Raw genomic sequence first — 22,642 nt, 5'->3', positions numbered from 1 at the left:
GGAATTAGAGTCCTACTGTGGCAAAAATCCCCAAAGTGAAGTAATTGAGTGTCAACATGAGCAAATGAGGAAAGCCAAGTAAACAGAGCAAAACAACTTTACGCTCTTACTTGGGGGAAAAAAAGGATCAAAGCATGGAACAAGAGAAAGACAGTGAAGTCAGAACTCCTGCACCAAAACTTTCCAGAAAAAATGTGAGCTGGTTACAGGCCATAGAGGACCTTAAGAAGGATTTTGAAAATCAAATAAAAGAAGTGGAAGAAAAATTGGGAAGAGAAATGAGAATGATAAAAAGAAATCATGAAATGAGAGTCAACAACCTGAGTGAGGAAAATAACACCTTAAAAAATAGACTAACCCAAAAGGCAAAAGAGGCTCAAAAATGCAATGAGGAGAATAATTCCTTAAAAAGCCGAATTTGCCAGATGGAAAAAAAAAAGAATCTAAAACGCTGACTGAAGAGAATCATTCCTTCAGAATTATATTGGAGCAAATGGACGCTAGTGACTTTGTGAGAAATCAAGATACTATTAAACAGATCCAGCCAATTAAAAAACAGATGGCATTGTGAAATATCTCATTGGAAAAACCACTGACCTGGAAAATAGATCCAGGAGAGATAATTTAAAAATTATTGGACTACCTGAAGGCCATTATGAAAAAAAGAACCTAGAAATCATCCTTCAAGAAATTCTGAAGAAAAATTGCCCTTATATTTTAGAATAAGAAGGTAAAGTAGAGGTTGAAAGAATCTACAGATCACCTCCTGAAAAATATCCCAAAAAGAAAAGTCCTAGGAATATTATAACCATGTTCCATAATTCCCAGATCAATGAGAAAATATTACAAGCAGCCAGGAACAAATAATTTGACTATTGTGGAAACACAATTGGGATAACACAGAATCTGGCAGCTTCCACACTGGGGGAGTGAAAAGCTTGGAATATAACATTCCAGAGGTCAAAGGAGGTGGGATTGAAAACAAGAATCACCTACACAGCAAAACTGAGTATCATGTTTCAGGGGAAAATATGGTCATTCAGTGGAATAGATGACTTTCAAGCATTCTTGATGAAAAAACCAGAGTTGAATAGAAAATTTGACACTGAGATACAAGAAGCAAGAGAAGCTTGAGAAGATAAACAGGGAAAAGAAATCATAACAAACTTAATCAAAGTTGAACTATTTACTTCCTTACATGGAAGAATGATAATTGGAACTTATGAAACTATTCTCAGTATGAGAATAGTTGAAGGGAATAGAATACATACATACATATATATGTATGCATATATATATATATATATATATATATATATATATATATATATATATATGTCTATATAGGAGGTTATATGGGAGTGTGAATATATATGTGAATGTTTGTATATATGTGTACAAGTATACATAGGTAGAGGGTAAAGGACAAATTTAATAGGTAGGGATGATACTTAAAAGGTAAAATTAAGAGGTGAGAGAGGAATATAATGAGAGGAAATGGGGAGAGACAGAATAGGGTAAACAATCTCATACAGAAGAGGCTAGGGAAATGGTAACAGTGAAGGGGAGAAACAGGAAGACAAAATGGAATGGGTCAAACTTATTCTCATTTAATTTGGCTTGGGGATTTAATGGCATACACACTAAATAGGATATCTTCACCTACATGACAGTAGGGGAGAAGGGGTTGGGGGGGGGGTGATTGAAAGGAGGGCAGGCTGGGGTTGAGGGAAGTTGGAACCACCCAGTTTTGAAAATGGACAGGATCAAAGTAGAGAATAGAAGAAGTGGGAGGTGGGATAGGAGGGAGGGAAATATAGTGAGTCTTTTGCAATATATCCATTAGGGAAATGTTTTGCATAGCTACACATGTACAACCTATACTGAATTGCTTATGTTCTCAGTGGGCGAAAAGGGAGGAAGGGAATGAATTTGCAGTTCAAATTTTAAAATCAAATGCTTAAAATATCTGTGTATATACATATATGTACTATTATTAATATTATATTACATGTAATTGGAAAATAAGGCATAGAGGAACTGGGGCATAGAGATCCTCCATGTCCCAATGGAAAGTCAGAGGGGGCATGGGAGAAGATATGGGATAGAGCTGATTGGAGGAGGCGATATTTTGGGGTGGTGGGTAGAGGAAAAACAGGGAGAAAATTTGTAACTCAAAAAATCTTGCAGAAATGAATAATGTAAACTAAAAGTTAATAAAGCATTTGATTAAAAAAATATACTAATTCAAATGGCACAAGACACCCAAAAAGCCAGTGAGGAGAAGAATGCCTTAAAAAGATGAATTTACCATATGAAAAAGGAATTTTAAAAATTCACTGAAGAGAATAATTCCTTCAAAATTAGATTTGGAGCAAATGGAAGCTAATGACTTTAGGAGAAATGAAGATACTGTAAAATAGATTTTAAAAATGGAAGAATAGAAGGCAATGTGAAATATTTTATTTTAAAACCCACTGACCTGGGAAATATCTCCAGGAGATTATTTTAAAATGACTGGACTACCTGAAAGTCAGGATCAAAAAAAGAGTGCAGAAATCATCCTCCAAGAAATTATCAAGCAAAATTGCCCTGATATTTTAGGACCTGAGGGCAAAATAGAAATTGAAAGAATTCACCTATCACCTCTTTTTAAAATTAATTTTATTAATTTGTTTGTTTACTTTTAGTTTACAAGATTCAATTCCACAATTCCTTCAGTTTCAAATTATGTCCCCCTCCCTCCCCTCCTTCCCATGATGGTATACAATCAAGTATAGCATCTGCAAATACTTTCACATTAGACATTAGTCAGGTTATAAAGACGGATTGTATCAGATAGAATGAAAAATGGTAAAGAGGAAATAAAACCAAACAAGAAAAAGAAAAAGATGAGGTAGTTTGCTTCAATCTGGATTCAAACTCAGTTCTTTCTAGTTATTTCTCTGGATGTAGAATCTCTCTCCATCATGAGTCTTTTGGGATTGACTTATATCACTGCATTGCTGAGAAGAGTCCAGTCTATCAAAGTTGGTCATAACACATATGTTTGGCTGTAATTGTGTAAAAAATTCTCCTTGTTCTACTCTTCTCACTGAGCATCAGTTCATATAAGCCTCTCAAGGTAAATATGAAGTCAATCTGCTCCTCATTTCTTCTTTTTAAAGCAACCGGGGTAAAGTAATTTGCTCAGGGTAACACAGCCAGTTATTTCTGGGTGTGGTGCTAAGTATCTGAGCCCGGATTTGATCCCCAGGTCATCCCAACACCGGAGCCAGTGCTCTTACTCGCTGTGCTACCTGGCCACCCCTCCTCATTTCTAATAGCATAATAACATTCCATTACATGTATAAGCCACAACTTGTTCAGACATTCCCCAATTGATGGGCCCCCTGTTAATTTCCACTTCTTTGCCACCACAAAAAGAGCTGCTATAAAAATTTTGGTACATATGGGTTTTCTTCCCACTTTGATGATCTCTTTGGGATATAACCCTAGAAGTGGTATTGCTGGGTCAAAGGATATGAAATTATTTATAGCCCTTTTGGCATAATTCCAGATTGATCTCCAGAAAGGTTGGATAAGTTCACAATTCCACTAGCAATGCATTAGTGTTCCAATTTGCCCACATCCTCTCTAGCATTTATCATTTTCTTGTTTTGTCATCTTAGCCAATCTGACTGGTGAGCTGTGGGACCTCAGAGATGTTTTGATTTGCCTTTCTCTAATCAATAGTGATTTAGAGGATTTCTTCATATGCTTATAGATATCTTTAATTTCTTTCTCTTAAAACTGTCTCTTGATATCCTTTGATCATTTATCAACTGGGCAATGACTTGTATTCTTACAGATTTGACTAAATACTATGTATATTTTAAAAATGAGTCCTTTATCAGGACATAGGTTGTAAAAATTCTTTCCCAATTTCCCATCTCCCTCTTAATCTTCATTCCATTGGCTTTGTTTGCACAGAAGCTTTTCAATTTAATGTAATCAAAATTATCCATTTTTCATTTTATAATGCTCTCTAATTCTTGTTTGGTCATAAAGTCTTTCCCTCTCCACAAATCTAACAGGTAAACTATTCCTTGCTTTCCGAGATTACTTACAGTATCAACTTTTATACCTAGATTATGCACCCATTTAGACTTGATTTTGGTATATGGTGTTAGATAATGGTCTATGCCCAGTTTCTGCCATTCTATATTCCAGTTTCCCCAGCAGTTTTTGTCAAACAATGAGTTCTTATCCCCAAAATTAGCGTCTTTGTTTTTATCAAACAATTAATTACTATAGTCTTTCACTGATGAATCTCGTGTGCCTAATCTATTGCACTGATCCAATACTTTAATCCTCAGCCAGTACCAAGTAGTTTTGATGACTGCTGCTTTATAGTACAGTTTAAATCCTGGGATAGTTAGTCTACCTTCCCTAGCATTTCTTTTCATTAATTCCCTTGATATTCTGGACCGCTTGTTCTTCCAAATGAATTTTGTTACTATTTTTTCTAGCTCTACAAAGTATTTTGATAAATTGATTGGTATGGCACTAAATATATAATTTAATTTAGGTAAAATTATCATTTTTATTATATTAGCTTGATCCAGCCATGAGCAATTGTTATTTTTCCAATTAGTTAGATCTGGCTTTATTTGTGTGAAAAGTGTTTTGTAGTTGTGATCATATATGTCCTGGTTTTGTTTTGGCAAGCAGATATCCACATATTATATAATGTCTACAGTAACTTTAAATGGGATTTCTCTCTCTATCTCTTTCTGTTGAAATTCATTAGAAATATATAGGAATGCCAAGGATTTATGTGGGTTAATTTTATATCCTGCACCTTTGCCATATTTATTTATTGTCTCAAGTAATTTTTTTACTTGATTCTCTAGGATTATCTAAGTATATCATCATATCATCTGCAAAGAGTGATAGCTTGGTTTCTTCTTTGCCTAATTTGATTTCTTTGTTTTCTTTTTCTTCTCTAATTGCTACTGCTAACATTCCTAGTACCGTATTGAATAAGAGGGGTGATAGTAGACACCCTTGCTTCATCCCTGATCTTATTGGAAATGCTTCTAACTTATCCCCATTATATATAATAATTGCAGAAGGTTTTAAATGCTACTTATTATTTTAAGGAAAGCTCCATTTATTCCTATACTTTCTAGTGTTTTTAATGGGAATGGATGTTGTATTGGTCAAAAGCATTTTCTGTATCTATTGAGATAATCATCTGGTTTCTGCTAGTTTTATCGTTGATATGATAAATTATACTGATGCTTTTCCTAATATTAAACTATCCTTGCATTCCTGGTATAAATCCTACTTGATCAAAGTGTGTTTTTCTTGAGATAAGTTGCTGTAATCTTGTAGCTAATATTTTATTTAAAATTTTTGTATCTATATTCATGAGGGAAATTGGTTTATAAATTTCTTTCTCTGTTTTATCTCTTCCTGATTTAGGTACCAATACCATATTTGTGTTATAAAAAAGAATTTGGTAGGATTCCTTCTTCACTAATTTTCCCAAATAATTTGTAGAGTATTGGAATCGATTTTTCTTTAAATGATTGATAGAATTCATTAGTAAATTGATCTGGCCCTGGAGATTTTTTTTTTCTAGGGTGTTCCTGATGGCTTGTTTGATTTCTTTTTCTGAGATGTGGCCATTAAATAATTTATTTCCTCTTCACTTAATCTGGGTAACTTGTATTTTTTTAAATATTCATCCATTTAACTAAAATAGTCAAATTTATGTCATAAAATTGGTAAAAATAATTCCTAATTATTGTTTTTATTTCCTCTTCATTGGAGGTAGATTCACCCTTTTCAATTTTGATATCCATAATTTGGTTTTTATCTTTCTTTTTTTTATCATATTGACAAAGGGTCTATCAATTTTATTGGTATTTTTGTAAAACCAGCTCTTAGTTTTATTTATTAATTCAATAGTTTTCTTAAATTGAATTTTATTAATCTTTCCCTTGCTTTTCAATATTTTTAATTTAGTATTTAACTGGGGATATTCAAGTCATTCTTCTTCTAGGTTTTTCAATTGCTTGCCCAATTCATTGACCTCCCTTTTCTCTAATTTAATCGTTTATTCACTCAGGGATATAAAACTTCCCCTAAGAACTGCCTTTAATGCATCCCACAAATTTTGGTATATTGTCTCATTATTATCATTCTCTTGAATGAAATTACTGATTGTTTCTATAATTTTTTGTTTGACCCATTCATTCTTTATGATTAAATTGTTTAATTTCCAATTAGTTTTTAGTCTATCTTTCCACGGCCCTTTATTGCATATAATTTTTATTGCATCATGATCTGAGAAGGATATACTTGATATTTCTGCCTTTTTGCATGGAATTGTGAGGTTTTTAAGGCCATGGTCGATTTTTGAGAATGTGCCATGAACCCCTGAGAAGAAAGTGTATTCCTTTTTTATTCCCATTGAGGTTTCTCCAGAGATCTATCATATCTACTTTCTCTAAAATTCTATTTGCCTCCTTTAATTCTTTCTTATTTTTTTGAAGTTACATTTATCAAGTTCAGAGAGGGGGAGATTAAGGTCCCCATTAGTATAGTTTTGCATTCTATTCCTTCCTCTAATTCCCTTAACTTCTCCTCTAGGAATTTGGATGATATACCACTTGCTGAATATATGTTAAGTAATACTATTGGTTCATTCTCAATGGTGCCTTTTAGCAGGATGTAGTTTCCTTCCTTATCTCTTTTAATATTATCTATTTTTGCTTTTCCTTTGTCTGAGATAAGGATTGCTACTCCTGCTTTTTTTTTTTTTTACTTTAGCTGAGGCATAATATATTCTACTCCAAAATTTTACCTTTACCCTGTGGGTATCCCTTTGTTTCAAATGTAGACAGCATATTGCAGGATTATGGTTTTTAATCCATTCTGCTATCTGCCTCTTTTTTATGGGAGAGTTAATCCCATTCACATTCACAGTAATGATGACTATCTGTCTCTTCACCTCCATCCCATTTCCTCCCCTGCTTATGTTTTTGGTTTCTTCTTTCTCCCTTCCCCTCTTTAAGTGTTTTCCTTTTGACCACCATCTCCCTGTGTTCCCTCCAGGTGACCTCCTCTTCTTTATCTACCCTCTTCCCTTACTACTATTTCCTTCTCCTCTAATTCCCCCCCCCCCCCTTTTTCCCCTCCTCCCCCCCCTCCCCTTTTTTTTTCCCCCCCTCTTTTTTTTTTTTTTTCCCTTTCTCTTTTTTCCCCCCCCCCCCCGCTTTTTCCCCTCCTCACCCTCCTACTGCTTCTAGTACACAACAGATTTTTATACTTATCAGAGTATATGTTATTACCCCTTTGGGCCCAAACCAATGGGAGTAAATTTCATATAGTGCTTGTCTCCTTCACTGCTTTCCTTCTATTTATTGAGTTTTTGTGTCTTTTCATGTTAGAATCTTAAACTTAACTGATTATATTGATCCCTCTTTGAACCAGAATCAGTGAGAATAATGTTCAAAGGATGTTCCTCTCCCTCTTTCCTTCCCTTTTATTACAGTGTGTTTTTCTGCCTCTTTGTATGGCATAATTTGCCTTTTTTCTATCTCATCCTTTCCTTTTTATACCCTTGCAGTCCCTTTGACCCCTTAAAAAGGTTTTTTTTTTTTATCATCCAATTAATTCATTTATACCCATACCCCCTATCTATGTATAATCCTTTTAAAGGTTATGATAATCATATAAATTTTGATAATGTCAGTTATCAGCTTCTCATATAAGGATGTGAATATTTTGCTCTTATTGCATCCCAGGTTATGGGCATGTATGTGTGAGTATGCATGTGTGCATGTGTGTATGTTTGAGTGTGTGTTTTCCTTGTTTACCTTTCTATGTGTTTCTTGAATCTTGTAATTGAAAATCAGATTTTCCATTGGAAGTCCCTTATTTCATTAACTGACCATCTCCTTGCCTTAAAGACTGTACTCAGTTTTGCTGAATAGTTAATTGCTGGTTTCAGTCCTAGCTCTTTTGCTCTACAAAATATCAAATTCCAATCTTTTAATGTAGAAGCTGCTAGGTCCTGTGTGATCCTGACTGTATTTTCACAATATTTGAATGGTTTGTTTTTGGCTGCTTGCAGCATTTTCTCCTTAATCTTGTAATTCTGGAATTTGGCTACTATATTTCTTGGAGTTTTCAATTTGGGATATCTTTCATGAGGAGTCTGGTGAATTTTTTCAAAAACTATTTTATCTTCTGATTCCAGGACTACAGGACAGTTTTCTTTGACAATCTCTTGGAGGATATTGTCCAGGATGCTTTTTTCATCATGGCTTTCTGATCAATAATTCTAATGTTATCTCTCCTGTATTTGTTCTCTACATTAGTTGTTTTTCCAGTGAGATATTTTACACTTACTTCCAATTTATCAATATTCATGTTTTGTTTGATTGACTCTTGGTGCATGATAGAGACCTCAGCTTCAATTTGACTGATTCTAATTTTTAGTGAATTATTCCCTTTAGTTAGTTTTTGAAGGTCCTTTTTCAGGGAGGTATTTTCTCCAATTACTTCACTAATTTTATTTTTTAAGGATTTGTTTTCTTAAGTGAGACTTTTTTTTTTTCCAATTTGGTCACTGTAGATTTAAATTTGTCTTCTGTCTCCCTAATTTTGCCTTAAAAATCTTTCTTGAGGTCCTCCAAGAATGCTTTTTGGGCTTGAGACCAGTTCATATTTCCTTCTTTGGTCTCAGGTGTGAGTATAGAGTCCTTGTTGTCCTCTGTATTTGGTTGTTCTTGCTTGGTATAATTAGCTCTAATTAATTTTCTTGCCTTCCCCTTCTCCTTCTCACCTTCCTTCCTTCCCACTGTAACTTCCTATTTCCTAATTTCTCAGGCTGGGAGCTAGATGCCTGGTTGTTGGCTTTGTGTGCTGTAGCCTCTGGATGTCTAGATTGAGGCCAAGGTCAGGATTCTCATTGCTTCCCTTGAGTTATGCTCATACTCACAGAGTACTCTGTGGAGGAGGGGTTGTCTGGCCACTTCAGATTTCTGCCTCTATTCCCCTTGGCTACTGCTCAGGCAGGCTTTTGCTGGTCAGGTGAGGTAGAGCTTGTTGGGACCTCTCCCTCTCTTCTGTTCAGACTCCTTGCTACCTCAGTTACATGCCTTCTCTGGGTGGGACACTTATCTCTGGATTTTCTAGGTCAGGGAAGGCGAATTGGAGCAGCCGGAGTTCACTTTTTCATCCTAGCCTCTGGAAAGTCAGGCAGGTGATTTCTAAACTTTCAGGATGGGGGCTGATAGACCCAGAAGAAGCTGATGTTTCTGCTGGGAGGGCTGAGCCCTCTCTTACCTGGCTCCATTGGATCCTCCTATCCCATGGTGAGAAGCTGGTGAGACTGCTGTGAATAGCCCTTGGGGTAGGTGAGTCTGCCACCTGGGTATCCTTCTGTCTCCACTGTAGTCTGCTTTCTAGTCTGAGTTGCTGCAGCCCCCAAATACTCTGCACTCCCCCTGCCTGGACCCATGTGGGAACCTTCCTGGGCTGGATTCTGCCACGCTCTGTCACCCAGTGGATTCTGACACTCTAAAATCTGTTCAGATTCACTTTTTAAAGTTTAGTGACAGGATTCAAGGAGGAGCTCAGAAAAGATACTGCTTCTATTCCTCCCTCGTGGCTCCACCCTCCCCCCCATCACCTCTTCAAAAAGATCCCTAAAGGAAAACTCCTAGGATTATTATAGCCAAATTCCAGAGTTCCCAGATTAAAGAGAAAATATTACAAGCAGTGAAGAAGAAACAATTTGAGTATTGTGGAAACACAATCAGGATAACAAAAGATCTAGCAGCTTCTACTTTAAGGGATCAAAGGGCTTGGGATATGATATTCCAGAGGTCAAAGGAGCTAGGATAAAAACCAAGATTTACCTACCAAGCAAAACTGAGTGTAATGCTTCAGGGGAAAATATGGGCATTCAATGAAATACAGTATTTCCAAGCATTCTTATGAAAAAAAACAGTGCTTAATGGAAAATTTTACTTTCAAAGAAAAGAAACAATAGATGTATGAGAAGATAAGCAAGAAAATGAAAGCATAAAGAACTTATTAAAGTTTCAGTATTTACATTCCTACATGGTAAAATGAAAATTGTAACTCATAAGACTTTTCTCTGTATGAGGATAGTTGAAGGGAATATGTGTCTGTGTGTGTTTATAGATAAATAGATAGAGATAGATATAGATAGGTAGATGTATATATATATATACATATATATATATATATATATACTATATATGTATGTATAGGAGGTTGTGTGTGTGAATAAATGTATATGTGAATGTGTATTTATGTGTGTACATATATGAATAGACAGAGGGCACAGGATGAGGTGAATATGAAGGGAAGATACCTAAAAAATTAAATTAAGATGTGGGAGGTGAATATATTGGGAGAAAGAGAAAAGATGAGATAGAATAGGGTTAATTATTTCATATAAAAGAGGCAAGAGAAAACTGCTAAAATGAAAGGGATGAGGAGGAAGGTGAAATGGAATTGGTCAACCTTACTCTCATTGAATTTAGCTTAAGGAGGGAATAATATACACATTCAATGGGGTATCTTATCCTACAAGATAGTAGGTGGAGGAGGAGATAAGAGGGAGGATGATAGAAGGGTGGGCAGATTAGGGAGAGGATAGTAAGAAGCAAACACTTTTGAAAAGGGACAGGGTTAAAATAGAATATAGAATAAGTGGGGAGTGGGTAAGAATGGAATGAAATTTTTTTTCACAATATAACTACTATGGAAACGTTTTGCATAATTACGCATGTACAAACTATATTGAATTATATGTCCTCCCAGGGGGAGTGCATGAAGAGGGAAGAAGGGAAAGCATGTGGAAATCAAAGTTTTAAAAACAAACATCAAAAAATTGTTTTATGTGTGTAACTTGGAAAAAAGATATATAGGCACTGGGGTATAGAAATCCATCTTGCTGAACTGGAAAGCTGAGAGGGGTATGGGGGAGGAAATAAGACAGAACAGATTGGGGGAAGGGGTATTTAAAAGGCTTACTATGTTGTGGTGGGGTAGGGGAAAGATGGGGAGAAAATTTGTAACTCAAAATCTTTTGGAAATATATGTTGAAAACTAAAAATAAATAAATTAAAACAAAATACATAAGTGAAACCATTAAAAAAACAACAATAAACAAATAATATGACTAATAATAGTAATATAATTCCCAAGAAAAGTAATATTTGAATGCCTAGGAACTTTAACAAAAAGTATTTTTTTGGAATATTATATGTAGGGATTGATATGAAACAATAAGCAAAATATGAAAATAAGTATATCATAAAACATTTTTAAAAGGAAATGTGCCATGAAGATACAGGAATATTGTGAAAATAAGTGGCAGAGTGTGAGGAATCTTTTAAATAAGTTTTCTTCTGAGCAAAACTGATGGACAGTTTAATAGTTCCATTGTTATTAACCCAATGTCAAGATAACATAAAGATAACCTGAAATATTTTAAATAAATCACCTGATTTGGACTTGTCACTGTGAGATTTGAGGTGGAGTAGGAACTTGAACAGGAACTGGGATCTGCCTCCCTGTGAATACAGTTGATGGTTGGGTGAATTCAGACAAGAGTTGGGAGCATGGAAGAGGAACCATGGAGTCTGGGAGTCAGCCTTGAGTTAAGAAGAAAGGAACTTTGCTCAGGTACTTAGTTCTGACCAACAAGATCATGATTCACTGTGACCTAGTGGTAGGACAACTTTGTACTTTGTATCCTTTAAGGATGACTGAGTTAAGGATGATTGGATGCTAGTCTCCAATCAAGATGAAAGAAGACATTTTGACTGATGAGATTAAGACAATGTGATCTAGGAGTGGGAGACTCTTGTACTTTGTATCCCTTAAGGATAATTGCTCCTTAAGGATGATTGTGTTAAAGACTTACTGAATGATATATTGTGTTTAAAAGCATGAGAGCACTTTAATAAGATGTTATGATATATTGCTGTCAATGTTGAACTTTGGTTTCTGTGAATGTTTTGCTTTAGTTTACTGTTTAACAGAAAGTTCACTCTACTATGTGATCAGATCCTTGAAGCTATTCACAGTAGCAATCCTCTGGAAAGTGGCTTCTGAGTGGCCTTACAGGGTGGGAGACCTTTGTATTTTGTACTTTTTACCCCTTAAGGATGATTACTCCTTAAGGATGATTGAGTTAAGGACTTACTGTAGTTTATCTTTTTTTTAAGACTCAGTGGTCACATTAGTAATACATGATTATGTTATGTGTTGTGAATGTTAATCTCATCAATCAAAAAGTCTTCTTTCATCTTGATTGGAGACTAGCATCCAATCATCCTTAACTAAGTCATCCTTAAGGGATACAAAGTACAAAGTTGTCCTACCACTAGGCCACAGTGAATCATGATCTTGTTGGTCAGAACTAAGTACCTGAGCAAAGTTCCTTTCCTCTTAACTCAAGAGTTAAGTTACTTGTGTTTTCTTTACTTTTGTTTCTGTGATTTTTTTTTTTGCTATATTGTGTGATCAGAACCTTAAAGTTATTCAGAGCAATAGTCCTAAACAAAGCTGCTTGTGCTTGGCTTTACAAAAGGATAGAATGATATTAAACAATAGTAAGTTATAATGGAGGCTATATAGTTGCCATTATGGCCTTAAGTTATCTGTTTCAGTAGTGTGATAACTACACTCAAACGTTTGCTGGAGCCAAATAGAACCAAATCATGAATATCAAATTTCAAATTTTCATCTTAGAAGTCAGCAAATACTACAAATCAGGGCTTGTTTTATTTGATTGATAATACAGACTTTAGGAAAAAGATGGAGAAAAAAGTTAATTCATATCAACTTGAAATATGTGTCATGCAATTCTTTTTTTTTTATTATTCTTGGAGACATAGCTGTTAATATTTACCAACACACAATTTCCCAGATTACTGAAAGAATTGGGAGATGATGGTTGAGAAACTGGTAGCTTCTTTGCAAGATGATATTGAAGAATACAAGTTCAACTATACTACAGAAAAATCTTAATAATTGGAGACATATAAATTTCAGTTTTATCTTCAACTACTCCATTCAGCGTAGATCATGGTCCATTACAATCTACAGACCCTTTGAAATTCTCATTATCCTCTTTCAGAACATTTGTTTTTATAATAATAGGGATTTTATAATGAGAGTATCTTGGGGACATTTAAAATGGCAGAGATTCTAAATGTATTCTGATTCCCTCTATTCTATATGATCCAGTTTGGGACCAACCTCATTCTACTACAAATAAATTTTTCATAAGAGTGCATGTATGCATATATGTATGTGTGCATAGGCATACATATAGTAATATATAAATGCATTTTACATATGTCTGTGTGCACATGCATGTTTCTATATATATTACATATGTGCTTATGTATGTCGTTGTGTATACACAAATCACACTGCATACGAATAATACTATGAAAACATTCTAATAATAAGAACTTTTTAATAATAGATGGAAGGAATTTAACTTCACTAGAGATTTTAAAGTGAAGGTAATGAAACTATTTATGTTAATTTTGTTGATTTATTTTCAGGTATAAATTATGTTACTTGACCTCTGAAAGCCCTTTACAAATCTAAAATCTTGTAAAATTACAAATGTCCATCTAAACATTGGTGTTATGATGATTTTTAAATTAATGTAATTTTTTAAAATAGTCTAATTCTTTACTTTTAAACGCAGTAATAATATTGTTTAAAAAAGTTACTTTGCAACTGACTTTCATGATTTTTTGACTCCTTTTGAAAACTTACACATAGATACTTTGATGGATCACATCTAATGACATAGCCATGAACCCATCTACACCTGCCCATGCTATGGGAAATCTACAAATTCTTCCCAGCACATACCCCCAATTCTTAATTCTTTAACTAAAAACACTTCAGGACTTTAAAGCAATAAAAACTATATGTACTTGAATGTTAATATTTGTATCTATTGCAATTTTTCTTCTATTTTGATAAATTGTAAAATATAAAAACTAACATTAGAGTAACATTATTATAACATTTTTAAAATAGTGAATTTTTGTGTTTTCAGTATTTTTGAAAATAGAATAAAATATAAATTTTAAAAGACCATACAATAACCTTTTTTAAAAAAATACAGAATAAAAAGTAGATCTTGTTTCTGTTTCTGTTTGCATTTTTAATTTTCAGTGTTATGTGGCAATTAGTGAAGTAAATGGCTTTCCATTTTTTATTGCTTCTCACAAAAGCTCCCTCATTTTCTATTCCAACTTTTCTCTGATATCGTATTTTGTTAAAATTATATTTTAGGGGAAATTTAAAAAACAATATTATACAGATTTCTGGCAGCCAAGATGGTGGAGTAACAAGTAAATTTCCATAATTCTCCTATAATCACCTCCAAACAATCATAAAATATTGCCCCAAAACAAATCCTGGAATAAGCAAAAAGATTAGGTGAAACAAACTTTTAGCCCAAGAAACTTGGAAGATCAGTCAGTCAAACAAACAAACCAACCAAAACAAACAAACAACAAAACAATTACAATCATCTGACTCTCTCTTGTAAGAGGGGAATGCAGTCCAGAACAGGAAGCATCTCAGCAATACAGCAGCAAGCCCCACCTCAGCAATCCAGTAGGAATACCTGAGCCCCAGTGCTGTGGAACAGGGAAATGCCAGTACAGAACCTCCCCCGAACCCCACTACACATGCACAAACACACACACACACACACACACACACACACACACACACACACACACACACACACACACCATGTGCCTCAGCATAACCAGAAGAACTGGACAGACTCCAGTTCTGAGAACCACCAAATGCTTCAGCTTAGTTATGGACAAACAGACAACCTCCAGGGCCAGACCTCCATCTGATTCAACACAGCCCAAGGCAAATAGGTAGATGCCAACCTTATGGGTGCCCAAGGAAACAGGCAGCTTCTATTGGCCAGATAACTACATGCTTGAGGGTGGCCCCAGAAAAATATAGAAATATTCCAATGGCCTCAGCACAGCCGGACACCAGTACCAGGACCTTGGTTCAGAACAAGGGAAGTTACCAGACCTCCAAAGCTTCCAGTAGTTCTATTCACCCTCCACTGCACCCTCTCAGTGCAGCACCAGACATGAGGATCCTGTATGGGTTTCTAGGCAACATCAGTGCATCACCTGGTAAAAAGCGAGGCCTACAGCCCCTGGCACAAGAAGCCTAGGACAGTGTCCCTTCTATCTGTGGAGCAGAATTTAAATAAAAAAAAAAAAGGTAAAAAAAAGAAAGAGGAAAAAAAAACACAGAAAATAACAACAAAAAGAATCTGATTGGGGCAGCACAGCGAGTAAGAGCACCGGCTCCAGTGTCAGAATGACCTGAAGATCAAATCCCGGGCTCAGACACTTAGCCCCCACCCAGAAACACCTGGCCCTGTAACCTTGAGCAAGTTACTTAACCTCAATTGCTTAGGGGCCACCAGGTGGCTCAGCGAGTAAGAGCACCAGCTCCAGTGTTGGGATGACATGGAAATTGAACCCCGGGCTCAGACACTCAGCACCACACCCAGAAATAACTGGCCGTGTAACCTTGAGGAAGTTACTTAACCCCGATTGCTTAAAGAAAAAAAAAAGAATCTGATCCTCTAAAGTTATTATGGTGACAGGGAAGATCAAGACACAAACTCAGAAGAAGACAACATTGTCAAAACATGTATGCATAATACCCCACAGAAAAATGGGAAGTTGTGTCAAGCTCCGAAAGAACTTATGGAATAGTTCAAAAAGGAGCACAAAAATCATATAAGAGAGGCAGACAAAAAATTAGGAAAAGAATTAGAGTGGCGGAAAAGAATTACGAAAAAAAAAGTCAATAGCCTGGAAAAAGAAAGCAACCACTTAAAAAGTAGAATCAGGCAAAATTAAGAGGCGAGAGAGGAATGTATTGGGAGAAAAAGAAAGAGAGAGATAGAATAGGCTAAATTATCTCACATAAAAGAGGAAAGAGAAAGCTATAACAATAAAGGGGAAGAGAACAGAGGTGAAAGGGAATGAGTCAACATTACTGTCATTGGATTTGGCTTAAGGAGGGAATAAAATACAGTCAATTGGGTACCTTACCATAGAGGAAAGTGGGGGAGAAGGCGATAAGAGGGGGGGCATGATAGAACAGGGGGCAGATTGGAGGATTGGGTAGTCACAACCAAACACTTTTGAAAAGGGAAAGGATCAAAGGAGAGAAAATAGAATAAATGGGCAGAATGGGATAGGATCGAGGGAAATATAGTCAGTCTTTCACAACATGACTACTATGGAAATGTTTTGCATAATTACAGATGAATAACCTTTATTGAACTGCTTGTCTTCCCAGTGGGGGTGGATGAAGAGAGAAGAAGGGAGAGAATATAGAACTCAAATTTTTAAAAACAAAACTTAAAAATTGTTGTTACATGCAACTGGGAAATAAGATATACAGGCAATGGAGTAGAGAAATCTGTCTTGCCCCACAAGAAAGTAAGGGGGAAGGGGGAAAGAGGAGGACTGAAGGCTTATATATGAGAGGGCAGACTGGGGGAAGGAGTAATTAGTATGCTTGTCATATTGGGTTGCAGGGTAGGAGAGAGATGGGGAAAAATTTGGAACTCAAAATCTTGTGGAAATAAATGATGAAAACTAAACATAAATAAATAAATTCTTAAAAAGAAGTAGAATCAGCCAAATATTAAAGGAGATACAAAAATCCACTGGGGAGTAGGGTGGGGGAACAGCTTCTTTAAAAGTATAATTGGGCAAGTGGAAAAGGAAGAACAAAAGCTAACTAAGCAAAATAAACCCTTAAAAGTTAGAATTGGTCAAATGGAAATTAATGACTCTGAGATGTTAAGAGCTAAATAAAGTCAAACAAATAAAAAAAAATAAATAGAAGAAAAATAAAGTACCACACTGTGAAAACAACTGACTTGGAAAATAGGTCTAGGATAGACAATCTCAGAATCACTGAAATACTTGAAAGCCATAATAAAAAGGGGAAAATCATCAAGGAAAACTTTCCTGATATCCTGGAACCAGAAGACAAAATAGGCATTGAAAGAATACACTGCTCAGGAAAGAGATCCTCCCGCAAAAATCTCCAAGGAACATTTTCGTCAAATATTAGAACTATCAGGAAAAAAATACCGAAAGGAGACAGAAACAATTCAAATATGAGGCAATCACAATCTGGACAATACAATACTTAGCAGCTTCAACATCAAAATATTGGAGGTCATGGAACATGATATTCCAAAAGGCAAAGGAGGTAGCCCTACAACCAATAATCACCTGCTGGTGAAAATAATCATAATACTTTAAGGGGAAAAATGTCTATTTGATGAAATAGAAGAATTTCATGCTTTCATATGGAGACCAGAATAGAACAAAAAATTTGATCTTCAATATCAATATCCAAGAGAAGCTGAAAAAGGGAAAAGGGAAAAGAAACATAAGGAACTCAATGGATTGGAACTGTTTCTGTTGCTACATGGGAAGATGATACTTCAAAATTATACCACTCATACTACAGTTAGAAGGAATATATATAGATAGAAGGTATTGGCATAAGGGGAATTTGATGGGATTATATATATATATATGTGTGTGTGTGTGTGTGTGTGTGTGTGTGTGTGTGTGTGTAACAATAATTAGGGGATGGAAAAAAAAGTATTACCCTAGGTGCAGAAGGAAGGGAGAAGTAGAATGTGGTAAATTAGTTTACATGAAGATCTGTGAAATACCTGTTACAGAAGAGGGAAAGATAGTAGGGTGGGTTATAGGCATGACTTGAACCTTTGTTGTGCAGAGAATAAGAGTGAGCTGAGGCCTGGGTTCAAGGTAAATTTAGAAATGGGTTTATTGATTAAGCGGGTGACTCCCTGGAATATACACTCAAATCAGGCAGACCTGAATTGGGGTGCACACAGTGTTTATAAAGGTTAAAACCACTATTGGCGAGGGGAGCTAGCAAGAGCAATGACATACAGAAGCTAAAGTTGCCATTGGTTAGATCTATAACTCAGGGCTAATGACACAAGGGAACAAGGGTGCAACTTTCCTGGAATAAGGGGGTCCCTCCTAGAAAAGGGAATAGGGTTGTTGGGTAATGGGAGCAGGCTAGGGTCATGTTCTGATTACAGGGTGGTCTCCTCTTAAGATAAACTTTAGATAAACTTGTAGCATATCCTCAGGACTACACCTTGGCAATATCCAAGACTATGCCTTAAGCTGTTTCAAGCTATTAAAAGGTATAGGATAGAGACAAAGACAAATATATTAAGGGGCTTAATGGTGGTCTTCAAATCAGGAGATGGGTAATTTGGGTTTGGACACAATACCTTCTCATCAGTATTGGCTCAAAGGGAGGGATGGGGATAACACACTCTAAAGCCAATCACAAGCAGTTTTCCAGAGTACTGAGGCTATGAACAGCTTCAAGGTTCTGATTAAACAGTATAGTGAATTCTCTATTCATTCATCTGTAAATTAAGGTAAAACATTCACAGAAATCAAAGTACAACATTCCCAATGTTAGTGCATAATAACTTATCACTAAAATGGCCACATAGTTTTCACAAAAGTGGCCACATCGTTTTAAACAAAGTACATTCATTTGATAACTCAATCATTTAGTAAGTCCTTAATTCAATCATAAAGTACAAAAGTCAAAGTTCTCCACCCCAGTTCACATTGTCTCAATTGCTTCAATCAAAAGTCTTCTTTCTTTTTTTTTTTCTTGAAATGTTATTGATATCTTTTGTTTTCACATGAGCCATTTTGGGATATGTCCTCTCCCCATCCTCCAATCAGAGACCCATCCCATGTAATAAAGAAAATCAGTTAAGCAAAACCAATACAGCTACATCTTCTAACATTTCATGCAACGTTAATACACACAGTACCCTAATCCAAAGAAAAAAGAGAAAGGCATTTATGTCTTGTTCTATTTCATTTGATAAGACCATGTTGTTTAAGCTATATCTTATTTTGTATATTTTATATTTTGTAGGGGAATCAAATTTTTTGTTAAAACTGTAACATCTCAACTTGATTGAAACCCTACAAATTCTTATCTGCACTCATTTAGCCACTGATGTGCTTAGCTGCCAATCTCTTGTCTCTCTCTTCAGCAATTGTAAGGTGGATACCCTTTCCTGAGGGAAGAGAAATGTGAGGCTTATTACCTTTGTCAATAAAAAAAATGTTGAAGAGCCTGGTGGCAAAACTATTGCCATTGGCATCTTCTACATGGACAACATCAAAAGAGACAGGATGTTTCTCCCTGTTTCTGATCACACCAATTCCACCCAAATTAGCTCCATTGGTCACCATACATAGGTTATCAGTATCAAACTTGATAAAATCAGTGATCTTGCCAGCCTCTAAATACCTTTTGTACCCACAAAATTTTTTCTCACTTTACACAATTTATATTTATCTTTTTCGGCTGTAATACAATGAATGGCAAAGCATCCCTTTGTGTCATACACAACATGAAAATGTTCACCTGTCTTCTCAATGCTAATGACATCCATAAATCCAGCATGGTATGTAATATCATTGAGGATCTTGCCCTCAATCTTGATGAATCAAGATCTTCTTTACTTCATCTCCAATCAAAGAATACTTCAGTCTTTTTCTCAGGAAGATGATGAGCAGAAGACACTCTCTCAGCTTGTGGGGATCTGTTGATGGTCTTGGAGCAAAAACTCCTGTTAACTTTTGCAGAATCCAATGCTTTGGTGCTGCTACATGCTTCAAATGCTTCTTGGGACCATGAGCCATGGTTACACTGAACCTGAGATGAAATATGAAATTTACTCAGCTGTAAGATCAGAGGCTCCATCTACTTATAAATTGTGTGGGTTTGGTCAAGTCACTGTATCATTTCGGGCCTTAGTGCCTTTACCAGCAGCATGACTAGCCAGTCCCAAGGCCATGATGCAAGAGAGTCTTCTTTCTTCTTGATTGAAGATTACTTTCCAATAATCCTTAATTAGTGAGTTCTTAACTTAATCATCTAAATGTAAAGGTCAAAGTTCCCCATCCCTAGGCTACAGTTAATCATGATCTTCTCAGTTAACATTAAGTACCCAAGGGGTGGGTCTTTTCATCTTGACTAGAGGCAGGCTCTCAGCTTCCTTGGTTCCTCTTCCATTGTCCTAGCTCCTGCCAGCTTCTTGTTGTCCAGCTCCTTATCCAGTTCTTGTAACATACTGAAGCTCAAAGTGTCTAATCCACCTCAAGTCCTTCACAGTTTTTGTTCCTGGGAAGACAATGCTTAACAATGCCACAATAACATTCATTCACATTTCTGACATCCTCGTCAATTCACTTTCGATCTGAGATATCAACATAGACAAGGTCTGAGGAATCAACACAAATCATCAGTATAGTGCTAAGACCTCTGAAAACATCAGCAACATCCTCCTTCAGGATTTCTGTAAATATACCAAAAGAAAATACTTTTTCAGGGCTTCTGAACCAGCAGCAAGCTCCAAGGGTTTCTGTAACATCAGTACCATCCTCTATCAGCAGATGAATCTGACAAAGTAACATCAAAACAGACAGACAAAGTAACAGCACCTCAGTCATGCCTCATCACAGTTATGCTCTCTTTTCCTTTCTCAGTTCTTCTCAATTCTCAGTTCAGTTTTCAATTCTCAGTTCAGTTCTCAGTTCTTAATTCTGTTCTCAATTCCTCTCTCTCTCTAGCCATAGCAGTTCAACCTCCAGTTGCTCATTCCCAGCAGTTATGGCCTCTCTCAGTTTGGGTTTTTTCTTATATATGGTATTAGCTCCTCCCTCTTCTGCCCCTTCCTGTTACATCAACAAATTCTTCCCACTGTGGGTTTCACAAGATTTGGATCTTATTTCTTGAAATAATCATGAAATTGAAACAAGGTGCTAAGTACCTGTTTGCTTGCTAATACAAGGGGCATGGAAGATCTTCAAATCACATTACTATTACATATACACAAGCCATTGAATATAGAAATCTATCTTACTAAAAATGAAAATAGTAGGGGAGGCAATTATGTAAAGGTATGTGTGTGGGAACTGAGAGAAAAGAGGGCAGACCAAGGTAGGTGGTACATAGAAGTAAAATACTTTCAGGGAGAAACAGTGCAAAAGAATAAAGAAGAAAAATAGGAGGAAAATTATAGGATGGAGGGAAATACAAAGTTAGTCATCAGAACTGTGGATATAAATGGGATAAAAGCTTCCATAAAAGAAGCAAAGAGCAGAGTGGATCAAAAATTTGATTCCTACAATTTGTTGTTTACAATAAACACACTTGAAGCAGAAAGCCAGAGAATAAAGGTAAGAGGAGGGAGCAGAATCTATTATGCTTCAGCTGAAATTAAAAGAAAAAAACAGGTGTACAGACAAAGCAAAAAAATACACCTTTTTTAAAGAGATAAAGAATGAAATTGCAAATTATTAAAAGGTAGCGTAGACAATGAAGTGATATCAATGATAAACATATATGCACCAAGTGGTATAGCATCCAAATTATTAAAGAAGTTACGTGAGTTATAGGTGCAGGACAAAACAAAAGATAGAGAGCATTATGAAATGTAAAATAGATAACTTTGATAATATTAAATTAAAAAAACCCTTTTGCATAAACAAAACAAATGTAACCAAAATTCAAAGGAAAGCAGAAAGCTGTGAAACTATTTCCAGCACCTGTCTCTGATAAAGGCCTCATTTCTCAAACACATAGAGAACAGGGTCAAATTTATAAGAACAAAACTCATTCCCCAATTGACAAATGGTCAAAGGATATGAATAGGTAGTTTTCAGATGAAAAAATAAAATATATATATATATATATATATATGTGTGTGTGTGTGTATATATATATATATATGTATATATATATATATATAGAGAGAGAGAGAGACATATGAAGAAATGTTTGAACTGACTTTTGATTAGAGAAATACAAATTAAAACAATTCTGAGTTACCACCTCATACTTATCAGATTACCTAATATAATAAAAAAGGAAAATGGTAAATGTTGGAGATTATGTGGGAAAATTGGAATATTAATGGAACTATTGTGAACTGTTGTTGTCAACTGATCCAACCATTCCTGAGAGCAATTTGGAACTGTCCCCAAAATGAAACCAAACTATACATATTTTTTGATCCAGCAATGGAACTCCTGGGTCTTAGATCCCAAAGAGATCTTTAAAAAGGGGGAAAGAACCTATATGTGCAAAATATTTATAGTAGCTCTTTTCACGATGGCAAAATATTGGAAATTGAAGGAATGCCCATAAATTGGGGAATGGCTGAACAAAGGGTGGTATGTGAATGTAAAAAAAAATACAACTGTGTAATAAGAAATGAGGAAAGGCAGATTTCAGAAAAAAAAAAATCAAAACAAATCACACCTGTAAAGACTTAAGTGAACTGATGCAAAGTGAAATGAACAAAAACAAACAAACAAAAACATCATATTCATTATCAGCAACTTTGTGGGATAACTGGCTATGAATGACTCCTCTCTTCTCAGCAATACAATGATCTAAGATAAGG

Source organism: Petaurus breviceps, unplaced genomic scaffold (assembly GCF_028583685.1).
Source record: "Petaurus breviceps papuanus isolate PSGF00001 unplaced genomic scaffold, PetGlider_PUasm1.0 41, whole genome shotgun sequence".
In the NCBI taxonomy this organism is placed as follows: domain Eukaryota; kingdom Metazoa; phylum Chordata; class Mammalia; order Diprotodontia; family Petauridae; genus Petaurus; species Petaurus breviceps.
Note: the sequence above shows the minus strand (reverse complement) of the source record.